The sequence below is a fragment of the Pleurodeles waltl genome, chromosome 5 (genome assembly GCF_031143425.1).
Source record: "Pleurodeles waltl isolate 20211129_DDA chromosome 5, aPleWal1.hap1.20221129, whole genome shotgun sequence".
NCBI lineage: Eukaryota > Metazoa > Chordata > Amphibia > Caudata > Salamandridae > Pleurodeles > Pleurodeles waltl.
The window spans coordinates 860,533,968-860,548,440 of record NC_090444.1 but is presented as its reverse complement, the minus strand read 5'-3'; the positions used below and the strand labels follow the sequence as shown (position 1 = coordinate 860,548,440).

Sequence of the window (14,473 nt, the reverse complement as noted above, 5' to 3'; positions counted from 1 at the left end):
AAGGGAGCGGCACATAACACCTACGATGGACGACATCATAGCAGATCTGAATGGTGCACAGTGGTTCTCGAAGCTAGACCTCAATGCTGGGTATCACCAGCTGGAACTGGAGCCTGACAGTAGAAATATCACCACCTTTTCAACACATGTGGGACTCAGGCGATACAAAAGACTAAGCTTTGGGGTATCCTCGGCCGCCGAAGTCTTTCAAAACGTGATAAGGGAGACGCTCTCAGGACTGCAAGGGGTAATCAACTTGAGCGATGACATCCTCATATACTCCAAAACCTGAGAAGAACATCATCGACACCTAAGAGTGACACTGCAAAGGTTATCAGAGGCAGGTTTAACACTCCATAAAAATAAATGTGCGTTCTATCAGACGTCAGTAGAGTTTTTTGGCTATGTCTTTTCAAAGAACGGTCTGCAAGTTGACCCTCGTAAAGCGGATGCTATCCGTCAGGCACCAATTCCGAGGAACACCACAGAAGTAAGAAGCTTCCTGGGCATGGCAACATATTGTGGTAGGTTCATCCCGCAGCTTGCGACCATGGCTGAACCCCTCAGACAACTCACAAAGACTGGGCATCGGTGGGAATGGAGTCCAATGGCGGACAAAGCCTTTGCCGACATCAAGACAGCGCTACTCGACAAGTCAACGATGGCATACTTCAACCCTCACCGGCGAACTGAGGTCGTGGTAGATGCTAGTCCAGTAGGGCTAGGTGCTGTTCTTCTTCAAGAGCAAAACCCACAGGATTGGGTTCCAGTTGCATATGCCAGTAGAGCTCTGTCGTCAGTAGAAACACGCTATGCCCAAATAGAACGGGAGGCCCTGGCGATCCGGTGGGCTTGTAAACATTTCCATTTATACCTGTATGGCCAAGAGTTCCGGGTAGTGACTGATCACAAGCGTTTGGTCGCATTGTTTGCTGGCTGTCCTCGTCTGGCGCCTCCACGGATAGAACGGTGGACTGTTCTATTGCAACCCTACCGATTTACAGTTGTCTATCGGCCAGGAGTGAATAACCCTGCAGATTACTTGTCTCGTCACCCGTCCCTGGTCACATCCGATGACTCTCAGGAGAATGATGAGGAGAGTACAGAGATATTTGTCAACATGGTGGTGCAATCGGCGTGTCCTAAGGCCTTGAGTGTAGGGGACATTGTAGACGCCTCCAAGGTGGACGCAACCCTCAACCAGGTTAAAGAAGCGCTCCAACACAAAGAATGGAAGTTGTTCCTGGAAGGAACCAAAGCAGCCAATCAGGAGTACAAAGCGGCCATGCAAGGAATGTGGAGGGTGCGAGATGAATTGTCCACGGATGGACAAGGGCTGGTCCTGAGAGGAAGGAGAATCGTGCTGCCCCAGAGTCTGTGGGCCAAAGTAGTGGAGCTAGCACACCAAGGCCATCAAGGCGCTGCAAAGACTAAAGCAAGATTGCGGGCCAAGGTATGGTTCCCCGGCATGGACAGCCAGGTGGATGAACTGGTGGGAAAGTGCCATTCCTGTATCATCACCTCCGGGGATCCACCCTGTTGCCCCGTGGTCACTGAGCCGGCGAGGTGAAGCCATGGACAAAAGTCAGCCTGGACTTTGGGAGCTTCCCCGATGGGCGGCTGACAATCGTCATTATTGACTCGTGCACCAAGTTCCCTGTCGTGGACGTTGTGTCTTCCACAGCGTTTGAGAATGTGAGGCCGGTACTTCAGAAAACATTCGCCATGTTTGGCCTCCCCGACGAAGTCAGGACAGATAACGGCCCGCCTTTCCACGGACAGGAATTTCGGTCTTACCTGGAGGGTTTGGCCATACGTCATCGTAAGGTTATGCCCTACGGACCGCAAGCAAATGGCGATGTGGAAAGGTTTATGCAAATTTTAAACCGAGCTCTCAGAATAGGCGTCGAACAAAGAGAAGACAGTGAGAAATGTCTATACGAATTTTTGAGTGCTTATCGCCAGACCCCCCACAGTACTACAGGGTGTGCCCCGGCCGCACTGATGTTCAAGGTCCCTCCCAGGGATTGCATTCCGTCTGGTCCCCATTGGGTCGCGCCCGAGCTTGATGTTGAAGCCACGCAACGACGTAGGGAGCGTACTAATCGCAAAGCCACCGAGCGAAGGCGAAGTAAATATCGAGGGTTTCAAAAGGGAGACCAAGTGGTGGTGAGGAATTGCCGGCCAGGTGGAAAATTCCAGACTCCGTTTGAGCCCGAACCCTGGCAAGTTGTAAGTGTACAGGGTGCCATGTTGACCGCAGCGTGAGGCAGTAAGAGGGTCACCAGAAATGCATCGTACTTTAGGAGTGCCGGAACTCCCATTATAAATCAGGAAGAAGAGGTCGATGACTCCACGTTGGAGTCTGGGGCTGAGGAGGCCAGGAATGGGGACGCTCCGGTGGCGACGCCAAGTGCACGACATCATCCAGGTGAAGACGGCCTTGCGGAGGGATCCCCAAGTAGGGGCGGACGTTATAATCTACGCCCCAATCCGGTCCCTAACAGTCGGCTCCGAGACTTTGTATGTTCACTGAGTCCATAGGCATCCGTGTGTGTGATCCTGGCTGCCTTGAAATCAGAAGAGTTTCGTTCTCAGATGCCGCATGCACCCTATTAAGCGTTTTTGACATTTTGTGTGTAGTCAGATGTATACATTTGTGTTTTTGTTTGTTTTGGGTTATTTCCCCTTTTCTGTGTGAAGTAAAACATGGGAGGGATGTAGAGAGCCACCCGGCCTCTTCTATACTTTGTAGCTGGTTCCGCGTATCCGGACGGAACGCGGAACCGAGGTGATTTAATAAATAAGGGACTGCGCTGATGCAGTTTCCCCTGCAGACAGAGTACTGTGTGCACGCGTCTTATTTATCCTCCGGGCCGGGCGTGGCCCACTAGCTAACCTACACATACGTTGTTTTGTGAGCGAAACATTTAACTGAAAATGTTAAACTTATTTCATGTTGTTTTCTCCCTCGCTCCAATCATGGAGTTGCACGGTGCAGTGGAGCGAAGCGATAGCCTATCGCAGCCCTGTACGTTTTTGATATATATATATATATATATATATATATATATATATATATGTTACCACGTCCTCCCCGCCATCTTCTTTGAAGATTTTGCTGCAGAAGGTACTGTTCTATTGTTGAGCTTGCCAACGGTCGCGTTTATAAATTACTTGTGCGCATCAAGGACATTTTTTCTTCATGTAAGCACCCTAATGTTGTAATTATGATTTCCTAATAAATAAATGCGTTTGAGCTGGTCCCACTGTTGGAACTGGGGGGGGGGGGGGAGCTTCGTTCGTGTGCTTTGCCTGATGGAATGAAGGAGCGATCTGTTAGGCAATGTTGTGAAGCGCCAAAGAAAGGGCTTAAATGGCCACGAGATCAGCATTGTAATGATGATTTCCTAATAAATAAATACATTTGAGCAGGTCACACTGTTGGAGCTAGGGGGGGCTTCGTTCGTGTGCTTTGCCTGACTGAATGAAGGAGCGATCTATTAGGCAATGTTGTGAAGTGCCAAAGAAAGGGCTTAAATGGCCACGAGATAAGCGCATGTCAAAGGAAAGTGAAAGTAAAAAGTAGGCGGTCAGACTATAGTAGTTAAGCAAACACTCCAGTAGGTGAATCATCTGGGAAGGAGACTTTGGGGCTATACTTAGTTATCCGTCCAGTTCTTAGTGCACCGTCCGTTTGGTCGTCATCCATCGTTTTCAAAGAGCTGTCAGACATTAACACCCTTGTGGTACTCAGACAATCACAGAGCTGGTAATTCCAGTAAAATTGACCCACGATTAGAGAGGGAGCCTGTCTGAGCCAGGGATCTGCAGCTGCCAGAGGCAGAACATTGCTCAACAGCTTGTGTACTTAAAATTCAGCATAATTAATGTAGCTGAATACATAAGTGAAGCTTCGTGTCCAGAATCACTAGAGGTGGTATACAGACATAGTGGAATCTCTGGTCATTCAGGGGTGCCCTCACAAATACTAACCTGCACCTGACCTTTGGGTAATATTTCTGCATGAATTTAAGATGTTATAAGTGTCAAGCTTTTTGTGCGGGTGTGGTGAGTAGTTGTGGCTTATGTGAGTGAGGCTTTGTAGGAGAGGTACACAACCACACAATTATTTTTTTGTTCCTTTCACTTTTATCAGTAGCAATTAATCAATGTACTGCCATTTGTTAAAGCATAACACATGTCCTTCTTTTCCATTATTTATGAAAGCCTACAGTGTTTACTACATTTCTCATGTATTCACCAATTTCGTCATTTTACAGCACAATGGAGGCTAACAAATACAATGAGCTGCTAAATTGTGTTTCTAAACGTGTATCCACGTGGTTGGGGCAAAGTACAGAAGCGGGTTCTACGTCGTCTTTCTAAAAATTTCACTTTTCAAGGTAAGTTACATTCATAGGGATTTTGTGTTATTGTATAATGTAAGCAAAATGTGCAACCATACTTGTAAGAAGCAGCAATTAATTGTCAATCCCTTTTATTGCTACATTGATATGTGTATGAATATATTCATTTGTAAATGGTAATATATCAAATTATTCTTAGTGGTCAGGTTAATTCAAGGTAAGCTTTACTCCTAATCATTTTCATTTCGCGGTCATGGACAAAACCAATTTTTGATATCTAAAACAAATTGGCCTGAAGTTTAAGTTTATTACCTGTGTGCGTACAAACAATGCTTTGCACTACACTCTGATAAGCCTAACTGCTCGACCACAGTACCACAAAACAGCCTTAAGTATAATATATTTTTTTAATCTGGTGAATCCCTGGACTCTGTGCAGACTATGGCGGTCACCGCCCGCCAAGCGGTTCCCGCCGAAAGACCGCTCCGCGGTCAAAAGACCGCGGCCGCCATTCCGGCTTTCCCACTGGGCCGGCGGGCAACCGCCAGAAGACCGCCGGCCGTCCCAGCGGGAAAGCCCCTTCAACAATGAAGCCGGCTCGGAATGGAGCCGGCGGAGTTGCAGGGGTGCGACGGGTGCAGTGGCACCGTCGCGATTTTCACTGTCTGCACAGCAGACAGTGAAAATCTTTGTGGGGCCCTGTTAGGGGGCCCCTGCACTGCCCATGCCAGTGGCATGGGCAGTGCAGGGGCCCCCAGGGGCCCCACGGCACCCGTTCCCGCCATCCTGGTTTTGGCGGTGAACACCGCCAGAAACAGGCTGGCGGGAAGGCGGTCGGAATCCCCATGGCGGTGCTGCAAGCAGCGCCGCCATGGCGGATTCCCTGGGCCAGCGAGAAACCGGCGGGAAACCGGCGGGAAACCGGCGGCTCCCCTTTTCTGACTGCGGCGGGTCAGAATCGCCCAGGAAGCACCGCCAGCCTGTTGGCGGTGCTTCCGCCGCCCTCCGCCATGGCGGTCATGGACCGCCAGGGTCAGAATGACCCCCTATATCTCATTTTGATATAGCATATCCAGAGCCAGCTTCCTACAATGTGGTATCTGGGGTTCCCCTAAATACTCAATTTAGGGGGCGGTGTGGAGGGTAGTAATCACTGGAGTACTGTAGGAATCTGGCCTGGTGTGTGGTGAGTACCTATTGTATGATCACCTTATACAAGGTCCAGGTATTTCCTTATCAGTGAGGTGGAATCAGTGTCTAGGAAGCCAGGCCCTCTAGAGGTAGCTGTGGATAAGCAGCCAAGGCTTATTTAGGAGACATGCGAAGCTCATGCAATACCACTGTAGTCATACACCACTTACAGAAATGGAAGAAGGCACTCAGCACTATGAAAATAAAGGCTCTTTATTACAGTAATATAAACACTAAAAAAACTAGCTAGGCAATACTCCAATAGTAGGTAAGTAAACATACTATATATGTACAGTAACAAGCAGGAATAGGCTTAAAAAGCAAATCGAGAACACTGAAAAGCAGCAGACAAAACTGAAGACCGGGGGTGGGTTAGGTGGATGCAGGAGTTGATCAACGGTGGAAGGAAGATGGTCAGCACTGGAGCAGATGAAGAGTTCCTGGGTGATGCGGACTTACAATGCTGGATGAAGGATTGCAGTCGGTCTGTGGAGTGGAAAAACCACCAACAAGACTTGGAAAAAGCAAATTTTGCAGTTGGCTAGAAGTGGAGCTGCAGGGGACCAGGAAGGCCAAGGGGGGATGGAGCTCAAGCAATGGGGGAAGTCCCTGGAAACACTCAGCGGTGCATAGAGTCCAAAGAAGAAGAGGCAGCCCACACAGATGACTCACAGGCAAGGAGCACAGGAGTCACGGTGAGGCCCATGCAGGACACTTAGAAAGGAGTCCCACACCACTGAATAACCATGCAGAGGGCTGAGCGTCGCAGGGAAGAGTGATTTGGGCTGGAACTGCACAAAGACTGAAGAGGAGGTGCCATCAAGCCTTGTCAGTTGCAAGAGACGCTATGCAAGGAGAAGGGAAGGTCCTACCTTTACCCAAGTTGGACAGCTGGTAGAGAGGACCCAGAGGACCACTCCAGACCATCACCTGTGACGTAGGATCCACACAGTTCCATAGGAGAGGAGATCCATGCAGCCGGTCGTCATTACAGCAGGATGCCTGCAGATGCAGGGGAGTGACTCCTTCATTCCAAGTGAAGTTTGCTTCTCAGTGCAGACTGAAGACTTGCCGCCCTCATACGCTGCACAGCTGGGGAAATATTGCAGTTGCTAGAAGAAGCCAGAGAAACAATGTTGCAGCGCAGAGGAGTAGCTGTAGATGCGGATTGTAGGTCCCTATGGAGTCCAGTTGTGGTTCGAGTGACCAGACGTTTCAGTAAACGATGCAGAGGATTCCCGCTAGAGTCTTGCATGTCGAATCTGGGAACCCACCCAAGAGGGAGACCCTAAATACCCCTGGAAGGGGAACTGATCACCTAACCACGTGACAACCTATCAAGAGGGGGCTGTGACATCACCTGCCTGATCTGGCCACTAAGATGCTTCCAGAGGCCTCTGCCCAGCTTTGGGTCATGATGGGAGAATCAAAGGGTCACCTGAAGGAGCTCTGGGCACCACCCCTGGGGTGGTGATATACAGGGGAGTGGTCATTCCCCTTTCCATTTTTCTGTTCCGGGACAGATCAGGGAATAGGGGTACCTCAACTGGTGCAGATTGGTTTATGCAAGGATGACACCAAATGTGGCCAACAAAGCATACCAGTGACTTGGTGAGGCTACCCCTTCCAAGCCATGTAACACTTTTTCCCCAAAGGGAGAGGGTGTTGCCTCCCTCTCCCAAAGGAAATTCTTGTGTTCTGCCTTCCTGGCCCACGAGTCAGACATGTTGGATAATAAACATGCCCAGAATCGGAGTTACCATTATATAGCTGGACAAAGGTAGTGACCTATGACCAGTGTACATGTAAAATGGCGTCCCTGCACTCATGAAGTCCAGGAAAATTGAGCCGAGTTTGTGGGGGCATCTCCGCTCATGCAGGAGTGCCCTCCCACACAGGCACTTGCTGCAGGCCTTCTGGGCCAGGAGGGCCTGCCATAGGAGTGACTTACAGGGACCTGGTGCAGTGATCTGTAGTGAAAGGGTGCATGGACCTTTACATGCAGGCCGCAATGGCAGTTCATCAAACACATTTGACATGGGTCCCCATAGGATGCATAATATGCTGCAGACCATGGGAACCCCTGGTGTCCCCATGCCCTGGGTACCATATACTAGGGACATCCATGGGAGGACCAGTATAACAAATGTGGGGTGTGTGAAGACACAGCAAACAAATTTACAGGAGGAGTGTACAGTAACTGGGTTCCTGGTTCCTACAGTTACATAACCCTGGAGTCACTACACCCTGTAGATGACCACTTTCTGTGGGGAGTGGGCAACACCATGCCAAGAGGTCCTAAATTCCACCACACACAAGCAGAATTTCCTAGGGTGTGTCCATTTCAGGCTGGTCACACTAGGGGTGTGTCGAGCCTAGAAATGCAAAATGCCTCCTACATAGCTAATGTTCCTGAATATCCAGGTGTCAGATGGGCTCTGGGACTGGAGGGTCGGCATCTCCCTCTGAGAGGGACCCAATCTGTCTTGGAATGCAGATCATCATATGGAAAGAGGTGTCCAACACCTCACCCTGGGAAGCTTTGTTTCTGACCTCCAAAGAGCAAAGGCTCTCACCCCTGGATCTCAGACTCTAGTCTGTTGGTGGCAAACTGGCTAGAACTGGTCAGTTAGCTCAGTAGCAGTTGGTAGGTTTTCATGAGGCAACTCTAAGGTGCGCTCTGGATGCGTGTATTCATAAATCCATCGCTGGAGTCAGCCAGGGCTTATAAACATGAGATGTTTGACACCAAGCATCCCTATTTTCATTAAAGACATCATGGACCTGGGCAACTCATATTAATCAGTGTCCAACACATCTATTTAAAATGGTTTCCCTGTTCACTTAATATATCTAAGAAACGACAGACATAGCAGGGGCATATCTGCTCTTGCAGATATGCCCCGCATATAATATTATACACCCTGCCTTTGGGCTATAAGGCCTGCTGTAGGAGTGACTTACAGATATTACATGCAGTGTTTTGGGGACATGGAACACAGTCCGTAAGCCATGTCATGTTTTCACTTTTAGGGGGCACCTTGTCACGCAGTCTGCAACGGCAGTCTGCAAAAGGTCAGTGCTGGGTCCCTAAGAGTAGCGTAAGTTCTGCTACAGCTCTTAGGGACCCTCTTGAGTACATAGGCACTCTAGGTAACACTTACTATGGGACTTACAAGGGTGGTACAGAGCCTGGTCACTTAGGATCAAGTGATCAGGTATCTAGTTTTGGGGAAGGAAGGCTGGCACTGGGGACCTGCTTACCAGGAAGCCAGTGCATTTCAGTTAAAGCTGCATCAAAACCTGGCAACAAGTTGGGAGGGGGCAGGGGATGGACCACTACGTACAAGTGTGAGAATGATTTTTTTGCGATATTTGTGAATTGGTTGCAATGCTACACAAGGAGGACGCGTTGGGTGTTGAGATGAATTTGTGAGTATTGCGTGTGGTGCCAAAAAATCTTGCCTTCAATGTATTTTGCCCTTGGTCTGCAGGGCTGCTCAGTTCCAAGGCAACAAAGACTTACTTGGTTTCACCTTATCCCACTTTCTTCTACCGTCCTACTCTTCCTTTCTCCTTATTTTACACTTGAAGGTTCAATTTCTTCTCTACTTTGTCCTGGTGATTGCTTTCCTATGACCCTGAACCCCTTCCCATTCTGCCTTTTGCTCTTTTGCCAGGTCACTTGCACACTGGTCTACATGATAAAAGTTTTTACATCTCATTTTCGGGGATCGTGAAGTCTTTCCATTATTGTAACACGGGAGCAGCTCACTACTATTACTGAAAATAATATGTGACACCCTCACATTTACAATACATGAGGGTACTGTTTTTATCTAAAAGGAACTTTTTATGGATCTTGCATCAAACAAACATTTCTCAGCAAAATGGCTACAACAGAATCACACATCACTCATGTTAAAAAATATATTATAGGTAAACAGTACTTAAAACAATGTGTTTATGAATTATAAAAAGTAATTAGGACAATACTCTGCAGAACAGAGGTAGCTCTATCAGGACCCGACCCCACACCCCCGCCAAAAGGCAGGAGCCCAGGGCCAGAGCCCATTTTACCTATGCATTAAAGCACCCCTGAAACCTTTGTGCCCAAAAATAAATGCATGTGCCCACCACTATCAAAGAACTGCACATATTAAGCACTGTGTGTTGATGTTATGATAAAAAGGACAGTGATGTGTTTAGTGAGGAGGAGTGAAGTGAGCTACAGACATTGGTGCAAAAGAGGCAGAAAAGGAAATGGGCATTCACTTTGAGATGTTACATAGCGTATCAATCAAACAAACATTTATAGATTGCCTCAAATCACATGTGAGGGTCTCGAGGCAATTGAGCTATATGCTTCTGTGTAGAGGAATGATCATTCAAACATCTAGGTCTTTAGTTCTCTGCTAGAGTGACAGTGAGGACATGAGATGCAGGGAGAGGTTATTCCAAGCCTTGGCTAATAGGTGCGAGAAGGAGCAACATCTGCTGTTGGCTCGACGGATCCATGGGGTTTCTTCAAGTGAGAGGGAAGCTGATCGGAGGTGTCTGGCCTGTTGGTGGAAGGTCAAGCATCTGTTGATTTGTTGCCTTGTAGGCGTGGGTCAGCATCTTGAAACAACATCTCTTATGAATCAGGAGCAAGTGCAGTTTTTGGGGATTGGGTGTGATGTGGGTCCTTCGGGGGAGGTAGAGTAGGAGTCTTACCTCTGAGTTCTGTATTGTTTGGAGTCTCTACAGGAGGTCTGCTGTGATTCCAACATAAAGCGTGCTTCTGTAGTCCAGACTGCTGGTGATGAGGGCCAGCATGACAGTTCTTCTGGCGTCTGTTGAGAGCCACCTAAAGATCTGGCAGAGAACGTGAAGGGTTTGGAAGCAGGCTGATGAGACAGCATCAACTTGTTTCTTCATGGATAGCTTGCTATCCAGGATGGTGTTGAGGTTGCGGGTGTGGTCCGCAGTGGGTGTGCTGAGCATTTATCAGTCCATGGAGAGGTGTTGTTCCCAAAGATGAGGAGTATCATTTTGTTACAATTACATTTGGAGGGGTGAAGTTTCTCTGTGAACCAGCTTGCTCGTTTGTTGTACGCTTTCACCTTGGCTGTCTTGGTGGGGGCGATGGCGTACACACTCTCTGTGATCCACTGGGAGAAGCTCTTTGCTGCTTGTTCAGGGTTGTGTGTAGAGTCTGATTGGTGAGAGCTGATAGTGTTGTATCACTGTCCTGCGACATGAGTAGGGTTGGTAAGGAGCTGCTTTAGGCCGATGTTGGTCAAGGTTTCCAGGTGGTTGCTGGAGTTGGCGTCATTGAGGTGGAAGTCGAGGTCCCCTAGAAATATGCAGTGCTCGGAGAGGACTGTTTGCACGGTGATGAGTTCCGGGATGGCGTTGAAGAAGCTGGGGTGCGGTCCTGGCGGTCTGTAAGCAAGGGTGCCTCTGATGTTGCTTTTTCTGTCTGTGTGGAATTGGAAGTTGAGGTGTTTGTTTAATGATGGTGGGTCATCAGGAGATGTTGAGCAGCAGATGGTCTTCCTGTAGATAATGGCGATTCCGCCTCCATGCTTGATGATTCAGTTGTGGTGTGTTACCTTGTTATCTTCGGGGATGGCAGCAGCGATTTCTGATGTAGAGGCGGGGTTGAGACAGGTTTCTGTGAGGAAGATGACACCCGGAGAGTAGGATGAAGATTGAGTCCCAGACCTCGGTGGAGTGTTTATCTATTGAACGTGCATTTAGTAGGATACACTTGAGCTCTTTTGCGGTGGTCTCGGTCGATGTGCCAGGTGCGTTGGTTGCTTAGTGCGGAAGGTGAGGCCAGCTGGTGGTACACGGGGATGAGCAGCAGTTGTAGTGATAGGGAGATCCGGGGTCCAGGGCTAGGAGGTCAACAGCAGGGTAACTTCACAGGGTGGATGTGAAATAAATTTATGAGTCTCTTCTTGTAAGAGGCTGAATTTCTACAAGATAGAATACAATGGTTCGGATTTTACTTCAAGATAGCATTTTATTTTGTGGCAGCAGGTCACCCCAAAGAGTGTCGATGACACTCTTTGGCCAAAAGCAACTGACCTCTCCCTCAGACTTTTAATGTCTTTATTGCAAAAACCCACTTTACCACACTATACATGCATCATAATTTCCAAACACATTCAAGCAAACATTTCCTTTAACACCGTTGAACCACAAGAACAGGATGTTCAAACACAGAGATAACATATCTAAGAACATGGGGCGATTAGCCCATCTGCAAAGTTTCAAAAGTAATTCTAAGAAACCAGCACATTTGTAAGAACGAAACTGAGCAGGGCTGCTGAAGGCATACAATTTTGCTCACAGCACAGAACAAATTGAACTGAAAGTTTAAAAAAGTGGAGCCCTCAAGCGAACTTAAGAAATCAATTTTTCACATGGATGAGGCAGGGGTCCTAGCACAGGCCCTGGTCCACACACGGACAGGCCTGCCATTGGGGAACCTTCAGCACGCCAGTGGTGCACCAGCTCTACGCATCTGCTGTGCGGCCTCCATTAAGTAGGTCCTGGGAGGAGTGCTAGGAGGCGGTGGACGGGGCTAGAAAGGAGGTGGGAAAGCAGGCAAGAATGGGGGACAAAAGGAATAAACAGAAATTGGATTGGGTAGTGTGAACAGAGTGGGCTGGAGTGGATTGAGGTGAAGTAGACTAAGGTGGAGTGGCTTTGGTCAGATTGGAGCACAGAAGATTGTTTTGGATTGGGGCAGATTATTTGGGATTGGATTTGGGCAGGTTATTTTAGATATAAGTGGGGCAGCTTGTTTTGGATTGTCACTGCGCTCATTCAGTTCCATAGCCGAGGGCATATCCAAACCACTGCATGCCTGCACACAGAGCATTTCTACTTTATTAACTGGCCTGTTCACGGGTAGACAAACAGCTAAAGTCATAGCCTGCCCATACGTTATACTCAGCTCAATGCTGGGACTGGTTTGCACTCTTGTACTTACCAGAGGCTTCAATGTGTTGAGGTCCTTTATTTTGTTGCCACTCAGGTTAAAATGTGCAAGGCATGCCCGTCTGCTCTGCCAAGACTTCAAGACCCCTGGAGATCCCGTTATCACTTAGTTCCAACTAGTAAATAAAAATACACCACAGTGTAACAGACTTGCTATATCCGTATTTCAGAAATAAAGTTGCAGGTACTTCTAAATTGCCAGTTAGGATAACCCAACATTTCAATGCAAATTATGCAGGTTACACTGCAGAACCCATATGCCATTACAGGTGCTGCACACCACCCATCACCGAAAACCTAATGTTCATTGAACCCCTGTATTTACTTTCTGCAGGTTGGGGAGTATAGAGAGGTTTGCTGCTGACACCATATTAATGTTGATCATGCTGAGGAACTCCAATTTTTCAAAGTCTGAAGTGAGCTATGTGATCTTTCTGTCATCTGCTGAGCAACAGTTGTCCAACACCAATGTTTTTTTTGTGGAAAGGAGAAAGGGGCTGGCAGAGAAGAGAAAGAGAATATGCCCTGAATACCCCTAACTTTACTCACATTGGTAGCTGGTTAAATTAATTACTGGCTAGATGTTCTCTGGTAATCCTGTGAGAGGAACTTGCAAGGGGCGAGCGCACACACGGGTCTAACATAAACTGCATGAGCAATAGGGTAAAACAATATGGAACTGATGGACACAGTAAACAACCGGACATCCCAGGTGAGGTGCAAATGATTAAAGCAGTCCCGGCATTATGCAAGTAACACTGCTTTTTTTTTAAAGCAGAAAAATATTTATTACATTCTTAAAAAGGTAACATAACTTGACTGCAATGTTCAAATAAGTCTAGACATATTTAAGCATTGCACACTTTATAGAATAATTGTAAAATCTTTGGGGGCAGGGGCTGATTAGCTATCGGAGAGACAGTGCATATACTCCCTACGCTCGAATGGCAAATTGGGGGAAAGCAGTGAAAATGAGGCAGAAAGCACTAAGAAAACGAGGGGAAAGGAGGGAGAAAACAGTGAAATCAAAGCATAAAAGCAGTAGAAAGCATTAGAAACATGGGGAGAGGTGAAGAAGGTATTGAGAACTAGGCAACAAACAGAAGCGAGCAATGCAGCAGCAGAGGAGAGATTGTCAAGGACCTGCCTGCAATGTATTCACTGAATCTACTACCTACAGGGTATTCTCAGACTTTTCTGCCATTTTGTATATTCCTAACAGGTGTTTTAATACCATGCTCCATTTTTCTCAGAAAACAAAACAGCTAGGTTGGTACTGTTCAGAATGAAGGCTGTGGGTTACATCCATGGACAATGAATTATGCAATTTTGCAGCTGTGGCATGCTTTTGCATATAGATTTGCTGTATTTGCCACATAATCCATTATCAGCTGCATAATCTGCAGATTTCATTAAGAAATGTTGCTTCTAACACAAACGGTTTGCAAGTTACATAAAAAGCAGCAACACGTCTTGCTGCACAGTATATGGCCCTTTTAATGCCTGAGAAGTAAAAAAAATAAAAGTAACCGCATTACACCACATAATTTACTTTTCTTCCCTTATAATTTACTCAGCGAGGCAACATTTTTTGGCTCTCCACTGCCACATATCTCCCGTGGCCCTGGTTATATCAGAACACAATAGCAGACAGCACATTAATAAAAGTGTTGTCTTAATTAAACAAAAGGTGCGTGGATGTTTGTTTAGGGCAGGTGAGAGGGTTCAGGGTATCCACAGTTACAGCATGTAGCAATGTGCAGAACACCTGGACTGAAATGTACTCCTGGGCAGGATGGGAAAGGGAATTCTGGTGGCTGCGAGGGGCAACTGCCCCAGGGGAGGGTTATTGCCGCGCAAGGCATGATGTTTGGTTCAGTGCTAAGGTAATGAGCTCGTGCATTGGACTGAAAGTG

At 47.5% G+C, this 14,473-nt stretch overlaps 1 long non-coding RNA gene across 3 annotated transcripts in view; it reads right to left on the bottom strand.

Moving 5' to 3' along the window:
- LOC138296097 (uncharacterized) overlaps window positions 1–14,473 on the bottom strand; it is a 241,014-nt gene that overhangs the window by 135,391 nt on the left and 91,150 nt on the right. For all 3 annotated transcript variants that reach the window (XR_011203756.1, XR_011203757.1, XR_011203755.1), the window contains exon 4: window positions 12,550–12,673. This is a non-coding gene — a long non-coding RNA (uncharacterized lncRNA). The remainder of the gene's footprint in view (window positions 1–12,549; window positions 12,674–14,473) is intronic.